At 40.3% G+C, this 15,322-nt stretch overlaps 1 protein-coding gene across 3 annotated transcripts in view; it reads right to left on the bottom strand.

Moving 5' to 3' along the window:
• The window catches only part of SLC25A16 (solute carrier family 25 member 16), a 49,162-nt gene that overhangs the window by 18,798 nt on the left and 15,042 nt on the right, over positions 1–15,322 (bottom strand). The window contains exon 1 of one of the 3 annotated variants that reach the window (XM_059170090.1): positions 5,864–6,090. The exons of the other annotated variants lie outside the window; for them this stretch is intronic. The gene's annotated coding sequence lies outside the window, so the exon portion shown is untranslated. Of the gene's footprint in view, positions 1–5,863; positions 6,091–15,322 lie in introns of those variants that run through there. 3 annotated transcript variants of the gene reach the window in all.

The raw sequence follows: 15,322 nt of genomic DNA, 5'->3' as shown, positions 1-15,322 counted from the left end.
CTAGATTCTTACCCTCTCATTGTCTCCATAGTATAGAATCCAGGAATTGTGATAACCAAAAACATACTTCAATCAGCAGTTATATTTTGCTGATTTGCAAAGCTTTGAAGAGCTCAACACTACCTCATAATCACTGTATAAAACACAAAAATCCTATGATTGCAAATTATATTTGTAACCATGATACTAAAGAAAGATAATTCTTGGTCATTAAAACTTCAGAGATTATATTCTGAAAATATGACAAATATGAATTTTTTTAAATATGAATTTTTTATTCTGCTCCAGCAAGAAGCATAAAGAACTTCTTAACAAAGGAACTAACACTATAAGGCAGAGGCAGTAGAGGGAAGATGAAAGAGGACTTCAACCACCCCCATTGGGACCTCAGTCTGTACTTTCTAATTGCTTAAGTTCTTTCCAGCTTATCTCTTAACTCAGGCAAAAGACCAAGTGGGCAGAGCATCCTGTGAGCATCCCTCAAGCAATAACAACGGCCCTGAGCCAGCGAGACCCCGTGGGACCGACATCACAACAATGATCGACCTAACCTTTACTGCCCACCTGCATGTATTCACCGACCTTTGTCCACAATTTCCTTATATCAACCTAGAAGTATTTTCAGCCCTTCAAGACAGTCTTTGAGATGTTAGTCCACTGTATTCCGGGTAATGGCATCACAGAAATAAATTCCTTTCTTGTTCTACTGCCATCCCCTCCTCTACCTCTGGATTTTATCCACAGCACGTCACCTAGTCTGTCTGGGAACCCTGAAACCTGTTTCATTTCGAGGACTTTCTTTCTCAGCTGCCCAGAACTGGCACCAACTGTCTTAAGTGCATTTGGTGAAACAGAGAAATGAATCAGAAGTAGCAGGCCCTAGAAATTTGGCTCCTGGTAAGTTACCCCCAATAAATGCCTACTGGACCCTATACTTCTTTAGTTCCCTACTATTGGGTTCTTTCGAACCATCTATCAGGTTTTCATAACCTATTTGTTTAGGCTTGCATAGCTTGGAGTTGTGGCAGAGGCCACTGAAATTTGTGAGGGTACTGATGGAAAGAGGAACAATGAGAAGTAAACAGGAAGCTAGGGTACATATTTGGCAGGATCTCTGTTGGAATGTGTACCTATGTGAGTATATACCAGATGAGAAGTAATATTTCTATACCCTTTCAAAGCCTCCTAGAGATAATATTGGCTGACTGATCTACTGATATTCTAAAAACACCACCTGGCCTATGTATATGTTAAGCTCAGAGGAAAGATGGCCACTGAATGGCTCTCTTGAATTCCTTCCTCCCATTTGGTTGCCTCCAAATAGGGGGTTTTGGTTTGGTTTTCTTAGCTTTGTCTAGGAAGCCACCTGGTTCAGCTGGTGAAGCTCTGAATTTTGGGGAGAACAAAAAACTAAGAAGCCATTTGGTTCATTCAGTCAGTGAAACCCCTGACTTGTGGGGGAAGAATGAATACTAATGGAGGTACTCTTGGTTTCGTTTAGTTATCATTTTGTTCCTTCTGTGTTCATTCTGAACTTTCACCTAGGGAGATAGGGAATATGCCTTCTGCTCCTGAAGAAAGTCCATTAGGACATATTTTGAACAAATGGTTCAGAGGGCTGAAAAACAGCCAGAGAAAAAAAGCCTGGCTTGGCAAAAGGAAAGACAGGAGACAGAGATAAAGGAATGTTAGTCCAAACTTGCAGTCTGGCTCTGGCCTTGCCAATGGCTCCCCTACACCTCGGCCTCGGCCTCCCTCTCCTCCGGCTCCTGCACTACCACTGGCTAGCCAGCTCCTGTACCATCCTCAGCACCTCCAACACTATGGGCTCCTGCTCCTCCTACCCTTGCCATCAAGGAGCAAATGGCACCCCAAGCTGTTTGGCTACTTCTTCATGAGGTTCAAACTGAAGCACCTCCCAAATCAACACAAAGAGGCCCAGAGGTTCCCCTGGACTTAAACCACCCAGTTCAGATTTCCTCACTGGAGCCCCAGGTAAAACTGACAGCGGGGAACAAAACTGATTTTTTGGAGGACGTGCAACATACTCAGTATCAAAGCTAACTCAAGATAGTTGGTTTAATTAAAATAAACGTGTCTTTAGAGTTATCAGTATTAAATATAAACTTTTATTCTATCAAGGTTTACTAAAATGTCAAATAAATTCATGTTATCTCTGTTGCAATTTGTCAGCAAAAAGATGACTTAAAATGAAGATCAATTTTGTCTATCTCAAAATTTTCATAAGTAATTGTTAAGGACAAGTAGACCGAATAAATAAAATGGTACAAGGATGAGAATACACTTTTGTTGAGCGAAAAGAACATAATTTTGTCCTACAATGAGGCTGTCCTATAAGAGACAATAAATTTCTCTTATTTAGAGAAAGAAAGCTTATGACTAAATCTGAATGTATAAAGGAAGCTGTAAGTATGTGAAGTAGAATTCTTGGAAAAGAATTTTAAGCATGTTCAGAACTGACTAAGATTGGAATGAATGAGTTTCTTTGTTTCTTTGGTTGGGGGGATAGGAGGGTGAGGTGGGGAGGAGACAACAGGAAAAGGAAAGAGAATCTCAAACTGGCTTCACGCCCAACACAGAGCTGGATGCAGGGCTAAATTCACAACCCTGAGATCATGACCTGAGCTGAAATCAAGAGTTGGAAGCTCAACCAACTGAGTCACACAGGCACCCCATGGAATAAAAGCGTTTTATTTTTTATTTTTAAAAAATATTTTATTGGGGCTCCTGAGTGGCTCAGTGGGTTGAGCGTCTGCCTTTGGCTGGGGTCATAATCTCAGGGTCCTGGGATCAAGCCCATCGGGCTCTCTGCTCAGCGGGAAGCTTGCTTCCGCCCCTCTCTCTGACTGCCTCTGTGCCTACTAATGATTTCTGTCAAATAAATAAATAAAAATCTTTTTTAAAATAAATAAATAGGGCGCCTGGGTGGCTCAGTGGGTTAAGCCGCTGCCTTCGGCTCAGGTCATGATCTCAGGGTCCTGGGATCGGGTCCCGCATCGGGCTCTCTGCTCAGTGGGGAGCCTGCTTCCTCCTCTCTCTCTGCCTGCCTCTCTGCCTACTTGTGATCTCTCTCTGTCAAATAAATAAATAAAATCTTTAAAAATAAATAAATAAATAAATAAATAAATAAATAAATAAATAAAAAATAGGGGCGCCTGGGTGGCTCAGTGGGTTAAGCCACTGCCTTCGGCTCAGGTCATGATCTCAGGGTCCTGGGATCGAGTCCCGCATCGGGCTCTCTGCTCAGCAGGGAGCCTGCTTCCTCCTCTCTCTCTCTCTGCCTGCCTCTCTGCCTACTTGTGATCTCTCTCTGTCAAATAAATAAATAAAATCTTAAAAATAAATAAATAAAGAAAGAAAGTATATTGGTAGGGGTGCCTACCTGGCTCAGAGAGTAAATTCTGTGACTCTTGATCTCAGGGTTGTGAGCTCAAGCCCCATGTTGGGAATAGAGCTTCCTTTACAAAAGTAAATAAATAAGAATAAAAATAAAGTGTACTCATTAAAAAAATAAAAGTACATTGGTGTAAAACTGAGATTTGGCTTTTTTCTCTGTTAAAAACACAAAGTTCTGTGGTGCCTGGGTGGCTCAGTAGCTTAAGTAAATGCCTTCAGCTCAGGTCATGATCCCAGGGTCCTAGGATTGAGCCCCATGTCAGGCTCCCTGCTCAGCAGAAAGCCTGCTTCACCCTCCCCCTCTGCTTGCTGCTCTGCCTACTTGTGCTCTCTCTGAGAGTCTCTCTGTCAAATAAAGAAATAAAATCTTCCAAAAAAAAAAAAAAAAGAGAGAGAGAGAGAAATAAAGTTTTCTTAGATTGTTGGTCTGGTCTTGATAAGAAATTATTTAAAAAAAAAAAAAAAAAAGTGTTTTCCTTTCCTTTATCTGACCAGAAAAACCAGTTTCTATATTTTGTCATGATCAGGTCTTTGATTACTTAACAAAGTTAAAACTTGGTACGCCTGGGTGGCTCAGTTGGTTAAGCAGCTGCCTTCGGCTCAGGTCATGATCCCAGCGTCCTGGGATCGAGTCCCACATTGGGCTCCTTGCTCGGCAGGGAGCCTGCTTCTCCCTCTGCCTCTGTCTGCCTGTGCTTGCTCACTCTCTCTCCCTCTATCCCTGACAAATAAATAAATAAAATCTTTAAAAAAAAAAAAAGTTAAAACTTCCTCAATATTAAAGGAACTAAGTTTTGCTAATAACTATACAACCTTCTATAGAATCTTTTATTGCCACCTTAGTTAAACAGATAATTAAAATTTTAGTTTTATAACAACCTATAATCTTGTTAAGGCAACTACTTTAAAACCTTCTGAGGTTTTGGGGTGTCTGGCTGGTTCAGTTGGAGGCAGGATTGGGAGCTCAAGCCACACATTGAATGTAGAGATTACTTAATCCCAGGATTGGGAGGGAGTTCCTGGGATTGGGAATTCAAGCTGCACATTGAATGCAGAGATTACTTAAATTTTAAAAAAGTGGGGGGAGGCCTGGGTGACACAGTCAGTAAGCATCCAACTTTTAGCTTTCGCTCAGATCATGATCTCAGGGTTGTGACACTGAGCCCCACATCGGGCTTTGCACTCAGCAGAGTCTGTTTAGGATTCTCTCCCACTCTTTCTGCCCCTCCTACTCATGCTCATACTCACTCTCTCTCTCAAATAAATAAATAAATTCTTTAAAAAAACCCAAACAAACGAACGTCTGAGTTTTTTAACAAACTTCCCAAGATTCAAATTCTAAATGAAGGTGTTTTATCTAATTGGGCTTATTTATTCGGCATGTTGGGTTACAGGGGAAGCGCTGTCAAACAAATGGTGATAACCTTCTTAGGTTACATTGTATGAGTAAATGCTATAAGTGTTCCAGAAGTTATATGAAATTTCTAAAGTTTTAAGATGTCCTGGTATAAGGTCATCACTTGACATTCTAGTTACTGAAATGTTGTGTCACAGAAGTAACTGCATTTCCTTGTCAACTGCGCTCTAATGAACTGTCATCCAGTATTTCACCAGGTCCATCTTTTACTCTTAGATAAAAGATTTCATTTATTTATTTGAGGGAGAGAGAGTACAAGCAGGGGGTGGGGCAGGGAGAGGGAGAAGCAGACTCCCATTTGAGCAGGGAGCCTAATGTGGGGCTCAATCCCAGGACTCCGGGATCATGATCTGAGCTGAAGGCAGACGCTGAACCGACTGAGCTACCCAGACACCCCTAGTCTTTTGCTATTTATAGTTATTGTTCTGATGCTCTTGAAAACATGTTTGATTTTCAAGGAGATTCATGAAAAGGACTTTCTGGCAAATACAGGTTTCTGACATCTTTGAAATCATAAAACTAAACTGGGTAAGAATTTCCAGCACTAATGGAAAAGCTACATTCAATCAGAACAAGAATTAGTAACAGGGACTAAATGAATTGAGAAAGATGATCATAGTCTTATCTATAACTCTTCTTCGAAACATAGCTGTTTCTGTTTGCTTCTCCAGATTTAAAGAAAAATTTTCTCTCAAAATATCTGACTTACAGAAATATGATAAAATATTCCTTTGTGAACAAATTGAAACATTTATCTTTACTGCCTACCTGAATCCTCCAAAATTCACAAGCTTTCATTGAGTATTCTTTCTTTTAAGGCAATGAAGAATCTGTTCTCCTTGTAACAGGACACCATTGGAAACATTGATTACTTTGTCAAGACTTTGACTGGAAGGTCATATTTAGAGAAAGACATGCATAGACTCGGATATGACCAGTTTTAAAGAACTAAGGTTGACTTAATGGAGCTATTGGAGCCCCATGGAAATGCTGACCTGATCTTGCTAACAAAGTTCCCAGCAAACTTACCTGGTGAGTAAAGAAGGTCACTCCCTGGCAGATGCAGGAAACTCGGGCTATTTGGGGGAACTTGAGAAGAATTCACTTAAATTTACAGGTACTGTAGGCAAATCTGATCACAAGAATTTGGCTTGGCTTCTGGCCTTGCAAGGTTACTAAAAGTTCAGTCTACAATTCCTTGTAGGGGTGCCTGGCTGGCTCAGTTGGAATAGCATGCAACTCTTCATCTCAGGGTTGTGAGTTCGAGCTCCAAGATGGATGCAGAGATTACATAAATAAATACATAAATAAGTAAACAACATTTTACATACACACACACACACACACATACACACACAAATAAAATAAAATTTCCTTATACAAAGTTCCAGCAAAGCAGATTTAAAAGGACTAATACGGTCACAATCGCTGTTCTTGCTGTGCTTACATAAATAATTAGGCCAAGTTTGTTAAAACTGGACTTGTTTTACAAACAAATTGGTCTTCATTTGGTTATCTTTGATGAAAATAGGGGGATTTTAAAGAGAAAAATTATGTTTCAATAACACACCTTTGAGCATGTTAGACTCCAGTTCTGATTAACTTTCCTTGAATGCTGTTGTTTGCCTAAGCTAGACATTTTGAGGTAAATGTCAGAAAAACTGCCGCAATAGCCCATGTATAGACAATCTTCATGCCTATTACTCTGTGAGAGTAATAAAAGGACCCCATGGACATAGAATTATTTGAACAGCTGGACAATGGGATGAACTCCCCAACAACTTTGTTTTGTTTTGGGTTTTTTTTTATTTTTTATTTTTTTTTAAAGATTTTATTTATTTATTTGACAGAGAGTAATCACAAGTAGACGGAGAGGCAGGCAGAGAGAGAGGAAGGGAAGCAGGCTCCCTGCTGAGCAGAGAGCCCGATGCGGAACTCGATCCCAGGACCCTGAGATCACGACCCAAGCCAAAGGCAGCGGTTCAACCCACTGAGCCACCCAGGCGCCCCCAACCCCAACAACTTTGTAATTCAACTATCACCTTGACCGATTTTGTATGACTGGGATGGCAAAACTGATCCTTAAAGCCAGAGCAGGAGCACGTGGGTGGCACAATAGGTTAAGCGTCCAACTCTGGTTTCGGCTCAGGTCATAATCTCAGAGTCATGAGATCGAGCCCTACCTCAGGCTCTGTGCTTTGCATGGAGTCTGCTTGGGATTCTCTCTCCTTCTCCTTCTGCCACTCATGCTCTTTCTAAAATATATAAATGAATCTTTAAAAAAAAAATAAATATAAAATAAAAGCCAGAGCATATTCCACTCCATGAGGTTAGCTATGGAGTTATGGAAACAGTGGATGGCCCCACCTTTATTATAACTGGATTGGACAGTGCACTGAGGAACGCCCATATCTCCTGGGATGAGTCACCTCCCACTTGCCAGCAATTCTTCCTAATTAGGATAATGTTAAAGCTCGACATCAGGCAAAGAGGAGTTCTTGGTGATTTTATCCCTTAGCCATATTTGTCCCACGAGTCATCTCTATTGATGAAGAATTATAAAGAGAAGCTTTAGCTGGGGATACAGCAGCCACTCTTAAACAGACCTGGAATGGAGTCACCTTCTGAAATGATGAAACCACATGGATTCAAAATGTGGTCCTCCAAGGAGCACCTGGGCGGCTCAGTCAGTTAAGTGTCTGCCTTCGACTCAGGTCATGATCTCAGGGTCCTGGGATTAAGCCGCATGTTAGGCTCCCTGCGCAGTGGGAAGATTGCTTATACTTCTCTCTGCCCTCCCCCACCACTTGTGTGCATGTGTGTGCTCTCTCTCTAATAAAATCTTTTTAAAAAATAGTTAAAAAAAAAAAAAAAGTGGTCCTCAAAACCTGAATGGCCCTTGATATCTTGATTGCAGCCCAAGGAGGCACCTGTGCTTTCATTAAAAGTGTTTATATTCCTTGGGGTGCCTGGGTGGCTCAGTGGGTTAAGCCTCTGCCTTGGGCTCAGGTCATGATCTCAGGGTCCTGAGATGGAGCCCTGCACTGGGCTCTCTACTCACCAGGTAGCCTGCTTCTCCCTCTTTCTCTGCCTGCCTCTCTGCATACTTGTGCTCTATCAATAAATATAAAAATCTTAAAAAAAAAAGTGTTTATATTCCAAATCACTTTAAAGATTTAACTAAAGCCTGGGATACCTGGGTGGCTCAGTCGATTAAGCGTCTGCCTTAGGCTCAGGTCATGATCCCAAGATCCTGGGATTAAGTACGGCATCGGGCTCCCTGCTTAGCGGGGAGACTGCTTCTCCCTCTGCCTACCACTCCTCTGCTTGGGCTCTCTATCTCTCTGTCTCCAACAAATAAATAAATAAAACCTTTTAAAGAAATAATGTAACTAAAGCCAGGAAAGATGTAAACAAAACGTCACTGCTAATAGGTGCCCTAGCTCTAGATCCTTTTAACAACTGGCTAAATTTGATTCCTCCCAAATGGAAATATACCCTGCTAAGCACTGCTATATTTCTTGTTCTTTTTCTTTTTAGTTGTTAAAATTTGACTTTTTTCATTTGTCAAACAGGAACCTGTGCCACTCGAATAAGCTTAGAGATGCTCTTACTGTCTATTTCAGGAGGGACTTAAGAAATGAAGCTCTCGGGGTGCGTGGGTGGCTCAGTGGGTCAAAGCCTCTGCCTTCAGCTCAGGTCATGATCCCAGGGTCCTGGGATTGAGCCCCACATCAGGCTCTCTGCTCAGCGGGGAGCCTGCTTCCCCTCTCTCTCTGCCTGCTTTTCTGCTTACTTGTAACCTCTGTCTGTCAAATAAATAAATAAAATCTTTAAAAAGAAAAAAAAAAAAAGCTCTCCTACACTGTCAGAGTCACAGAGTCATTCCAAAATTCCTACACTGTCTCCCTCAGTAGGAAATAGGTACAGAAGAAATGACTGTCATGCCTTTTTCCTTCCATAGAAAAGGAATGGTGTTTTGGTGTTGGGGATTTGAAAAGACTTCAACTACTTCCATTCTGACCTCAGTTTGTTCTTTCTCATTGTTTAAGTTCTCCTTTCCAGCTTATCTCTTAACTCAGGCAAAAGACACTGCAAGCAAACATCCCACGATGGGTAGAAAACCACCCCTCAAGCAATGACAAGTGCCTTGACACCAGCATGACCCAGCATGACTGATGCCAAGACAATTACTGACCGGACCTTTAATGCCCACCTGCATGTACTTACTGACCTTTGTTCCACATTTTCCTTATATAAACCTAGAAGTATTTTCACCACTTTAGAGCGGTCTTTGAGACATTAGTCCATTGTCTTCTGGGTGACGGTTACTGAAATAAATTTCTTTCCCGATGGTCACTGAAATAAATTTCTTTCCTGTTTCACCACCACCCAGTCTCTGTTCTTTGGATTTTATCAGTGGCAAGTGGCCAAACCTGGTCTGTTTGGGACCCATGGAACCAGGTGCTCTTGAACCCCTGCCCCAGTTTCAAAGAGAGGAATAGATATTAGAAATTGGATAATAAAGGATTGAAGCAAAGGAGCATATACAGACTCTCATCAATTAATCTCCTTCCTCCCCAACTTCTCAATGAATATGGAAGGAGATTTTAGTTTTCAAAGATGGCTTCCCTCCCTAGCTCACTACCTTCCTTCCCATCTGAGGCTACCACAGTAGGAGTAGCATCCAGACTTCATGTACACATCCAAAGAGATCAAAGTTCAATGAAGAAAAATGCATGGACTAGAAATGAATACTTCAGACAAAGAAGGGCTCTATGCATCATATTTACAAAGGATAAGCCATGAAGTTAAAGAAATTGATCTAGAGTAGATGTCCAAGAAAGTTTAATTCTACTGTATTCTGTATTTTGGAACTACATCATTGCTTCAAGCCTGATGATTAAGGTTCAGTTGTAAATAACTAATAACCTATCATTATGTGCAACCTCTGAATCTTAGACAGACTTCTAGGGAGAAATAATTCAACTATGACATTCAGGAGCCACATCTGCGGTCATTATTATCCAAAAGGAGTAATCACGTGTGACTGCAAATACCTTTAGTACAATAGTCTCCTGTGGAAATCAGATGTTTCAGTAAATGCATGATGTTAAGTCAAAGAGCCAAAGGGGTAGAAAGCAGAGGTCTGAACATCATGCCCATCCCAAACACAGATTAGGCCTCAAATACATTAACTAAAGAAAGTAAGTTCTGAAATCAAGAGTTGTACTACCATCTCAGAAGAGCAATTTCTCCAAAAATATAGGAAGCATCTTGCCTCTGGACTTGGGATAAGGGCTCAAGGAGGAATACCATTCTCTTTAAAATATTAAGGTCTGGGGGTGCCTGGGTGGCTCAGTGGGTTAAGCCGCTGCCTTCGGCTCACGTCATGATCTCAGGGTCCTGGGATCGAGTCCCGCATCGGGCTCTCTGCTCAACGGGGAGCCTGCTTCCTCCTCTCTCTCTCTGCCTCTCTGCCTACTTGTAATCTCTCTCTGTCAAATAAATAAATAAAATCTTTAAAAAAAAATAAAAATAAAAAAATAAAATAAATAAAATATTAAGGTCTGGAAAAAGTGCCTCCAAGTCTCCTTGAGATTCTCAAAACTACAGTGTGCAATCTGTCCTAATAATAACAACCTGTTCTAATAAAAACCTAATAACAGCACCATACATCCATTCTCACTCCTGACATCCAGCCTCTGTCCTGATTGGTTGCTACACATGCTATCCTGATTGTTAAATATTTTGAATATAAAAAAAATATTTTGAATATCACCTTTATTTAAACTAAAAATTTCCCTGTGTTACAAATGAGACAAAAAAAGGAACAAGTAATTCAGGTGGCTGGCTCAAGACCATGTAACAAGTCACTGGCATAGGAGATTTAATAACATCCTCTAATATTTAAGGAGGACCTCTGATCTTTTTTTTTTTTTTAAGATTTTATTTATTTGAGAGAGAGCGAGAGTGAGAGAGCACAAGTAGGGGGAGTGGCAGAGAAAGCAGCAGAAGCAGGCTCCCTCCTGAGCAGGGAAGCCATACACAGGGTTTGATCCCAGGATCCAGAGATCATGACCTGGGCCGAAGGAAGTCGATTAAGTGACTTAGACACCCAGGTGCCCCAGGAGAATTTAAGATCTTTCAGAATATTTTCAAAGCAATTCTTTGACCTTCAGAACAATTCAGAAAGAGAGAGTTGGACAAACACAAGCTCCACATTAACAAATGGAATGCGAATTATGGAAAGTTTAAATGATCTGCCCATGGTCAATATAACGTAAGTATTAGAGGCCAGCCAGATCCTGGATCCAGGATCCTGGAAGTGTTCTGAACATTTGACCTCCTAACCTTGAGCCAAAACACCAAACTGGAATAGACCGGAGAAGGCAGCAAACAGAACTCAGCTTACCACTTCTAGTTTCTAACTCTTCCCTCTTTTTTCTCTAACCCATCACTCTTAGTTCAATAAGAACTGGCAGAGCAAGATTGATTTCAAACAACTGAAACATACAGAAGGAAAGAAGATTCTTCTTAAATACAAACCTTGATTCTCAGTCCCTAGTTTTTCCTTTTTCTGGTTGACTCATGTACAATCCTCATGTACTGGATTTTAATTGTAAGATGAGGGACATGCTGAAGTTCAAAAAGCTTTAAAATAAGCTCAGTTGAAATGTGAAAAACACACCACTTTTTATCTTGGCAAATATAAAAATTTCCAAACTTACATTCAAAGGCCACCAAAGGTACAGGAGCAAAGATACCTGATATAAAGAAACTAGAACATTCAATCCAACTATTTACAATCATAGGAACAAAATATAAACTGTAATTACTCAAACATGGTAATAAAATATAATCATTAAATAATGGAAGCACTAGTCTTATGTGTAATTGCTAGCATTTTAAAAAACTTTTTTCTCTAGGGGTGCCTGGGTGGCTCAGTGGGTTAAAGCCTCTGCCTTCCGCTCAGGTCATGATCCCAGGGTCCTGGGATTGAGTCCCGCATGGGGCTCTCTGCTTGGTGGGGAGGGAGCCTGCTTCTCTCTCTCTCTGCCAGTCTTTATGCCTACTTGTGATATCTCTCTCTCTCTCTCTCTCAAATAAATAAAATCTTTAAAAAAAACCTTTTTTTCTCTAAAAATTAAAATTTATAATCAAAGTTCCTTTTAGTTATTATTATTTTATAATATGTACTGAAAACATGATGTTAACATGTCTTTCATTTCAGAAAAATGAAACTAGAAATACCCTTTGAATGAATAATGCTATTCAATAATCAAATGCTGTGAGGGACGCCTGAGTGGCTCAGTTGGTTGAGCAGCTGCCTTCGGCTCAGGTCATGATCCCAGCGTCCTGGGATCGAGTCCCACATCAGGCTCCTTGCTCGGCAGGGAGCCTGCTTCTCCCTCTGCCTCTGCCTGCCACTCTGTCTGCCTGTGCTTGCTTTCTCCCCCTCTCTCTCTGATAAATAAATAAAATATTAAAAAAAAAAAAATCAAATGCTGTGAAAAGGCAGCAACACAAAGTCTTCAGGATTTAACTCATATTCATAATCCAACTTAATCTTTCTTACAAGCTTCAAAGAAAAACTTTTGATCAGTCACTTGTAAAGCTGAATATAAAAGACAGAAAATTTAAAAAGTGACGTATAATATTATACATCATATGTTGTAATTTAGGGGCACCAGAGTGGCTCAGTTGGTTAAGCGTCGGCCTTCAGCTCAGGTCTGGATCTCAGGGTCCTGGCACAGAGCTCCACATCGGGCTCCCCGTTCAGAGGGCAGTCTGCTTCTCTCTCTCCCTCTCCCTTTCCCCCTCTCCTTGCTTGTGCTCTCTTCCTCTCAAATAAATAGAATTCTCTAAAAAATTTTCATAATGTAGATAGAATCTTATTAAAATTTCTCTTCCATAAAATGAAGACAATCATAGAATTTTCCACACCGTATTTTTCTGTGGACTACATGTCAAGTGCCTTAAGATTACATGTCAAGTGCTCAGGTCTATATATGATTCATAGCAAGTAATCAATACTTGTTAGCTAATGTTACTAACTAGCACGATCATGCCAGTATAACATACTGAAACATTTCTATACCAGTTGGCCAAAGGCTGTTGTTCCAACTCTAACATCCCTACCATGGCTCTGGTAGCCCTCTAGGCCTACCAAAACTCCCACCACCATTATCACCACATACTACTCATGTATCAATCACTAACAAGTTAACTGGAGGCTTTCAGAACCAGTCCTATTTATTAGGACCTCTATAGTTGTATTGTTAAATATTTTCAATATTATTCCTGGTTATTTTTACTACTTACTGAACTTGGATCAGCCATCAAGGAGTCAAGAAAAGCTAAATAAGGGGCACCTGGGTGGCCCAGTGGGTTAAGCCTCTGCCTTCAGCTCAGATCATGATCCCATGTTCTGGGATCGAGCCCCGCATCGGGCTTTCTGTTCAGCAGGGAGCCTGCTTCCCTCTCTCTCTCTCTGCCTGCCTCTCTGCCTACTTGTGATCTCTGTCAAATAAATAAGTAAAATCTTAAAAAAAAAGAAAAAGAAAAGCTAAATAAACATTGGATAAGGCAAAACCATAAATGAGGACTATATAGGTAGAACAATAAGGCTGAAGAGTCACCGGTTTCAGAGTCAGAAGTTGTATCTAGAAAGTCTCTAAGACCTGTCATCCAAGAACAAGAATGTCATCCCAATAACCAGGAAGGTAGATGATTATCTATAGCCATAGTGTCCCCAATATCTATCCAATATCTATTCCTTTTGGAACCTACATGCTCAAAACATCTGTCTCTACTACTCTCCCCAACCACACCACACATGTATATCTCAAGGGTTTTAGATATTCTGACACATGGAATTTTTTTACTAGTCCTTTATAGCTACATATTTAAATGACCTTCTGGTCTGATAAAACTACAATTAAAAACTTTGTTGCTAAATATCATTGTATACATCTTCACTTTCTCTCTTAAATAAAATTACTGAGGGGGGATATGGGGTAACTGGGTGATAGGCATTATGGAGGGCACATGATGTAATGAGCACTGGGTATGTAATGAGGACTGGTAAATCACTGAAGTCTACCTCTGAAACTAATAACTCACTGTATGCTAATTAAATTGAAATACACTGAAATTAAATTTAAGAGTAAATAAAAATAACATTACTGAACTTAGTATATGACAGAGGTGGTACTTAAAGTAAAAATAAAAGGTAAGTTATTGAGTAAGTACTGTTGGCATCAGTGACTAGCCATTTGGAGAAAAATTTTATTCAATCCCTACTTCATTCTTTATATAAAAATAAACATTAAAAAATCAACATAAAAAAATCATCAATATAAAAAAAGTTTTAAGAATAAATAAACTTGGGGCGCCTCAGTGGCTCAGTGGGTTAAGCCTCTGCCTTCAGCCTGGGTCATGATCTCAGGGTCGTGGGATCAAGCCCTGCATCGGGCTCTCTGCGTGGCAGAGAGCCTGCTTCCCACCACCCCCCGCCACCCCTCACCACCTTCCTCTCTGCCTACTTGTGATCTCTCTCTATCAAATAAATAAAATCTAAAAAAAAAGAGAGAGAGAGAGAAATAATAATACAAAATTCTGGGGTGCCTGGGTGGCTCAGTGGGTTAAAGCCTCTGCCTTCCGCTCAGGTCATGGTCCCAGGGTGCTGGGATCAAGCCCTACATCCTGCTCTCTGCTCAGCAGGACACCTGCTTCCTCCTCTCTCTCTCTGCCTGCCTCTCTGCCTATGTGAGATCTCTGCTTGTCAAATAAATAAATTTTTTAAAAAATCTTTTTTTTTTTAAAGATTTTTTTATTTATTTGACAGACAGAAATCACAAGTAGACAGAGAGAGAGGAAGAAGCAGGTTCTCCGCTGAGCAGAGAGCCCGACTCGGGGCTCGATCCCAGGACTCTGGGATCATGACCTGAGCTGAAGGCAGAGGCTTTAACCCACTGAGCCACCCAGGCACCCCTAAAAAAATCTTTAAAAAAAATAAAAAATAAAAAATATTGAGGCCATAGCATAACCCAACTTCTACTGGTGTGGAGATGCAGGTGTGTGGATGTGTGTGAGGATTTTGGATAATGTTCCCTAAAAAAAATTACGAGGTTAAAAGACAAATCTAAAACTGATATATAAATTATTAGTAATATTTGACAGGAAAAAAACAATGTCCTAATTCCCAAATTCATAAAAATAATTTTTTATAGTTTTTAAGCAAAAATGAGTATTTAAAAAATAGAAACAACTCAGGCAGAAAATGAAAGAAACATAAATGGTCAATACACATTGGAAAGCTGATCAACCTTACTCATAATTAGTTACTAAATATTAAAAATTTGGTAAGACCCAGTATAGGTATGGTATGTACGGGAAAATTTCATTGAAAGCATTATGAAGATCAGCTTGGCAATGCCTATCAAATTTTCAATGCACATATCCCTTGATAAAGTAATTTCCCTT

This window comes from Mustela lutreola, chromosome 4 (assembly GCF_030435805.1).
Source record: "Mustela lutreola isolate mMusLut2 chromosome 4, mMusLut2.pri, whole genome shotgun sequence".
Taxonomy (NCBI): Eukaryota; Metazoa; Chordata; class Mammalia; order Carnivora; family Mustelidae; genus Mustela; species Mustela lutreola.
Note: the sequence above shows the minus strand (reverse complement) of the source record. Positions and strands in the feature narration are given on the sequence as shown.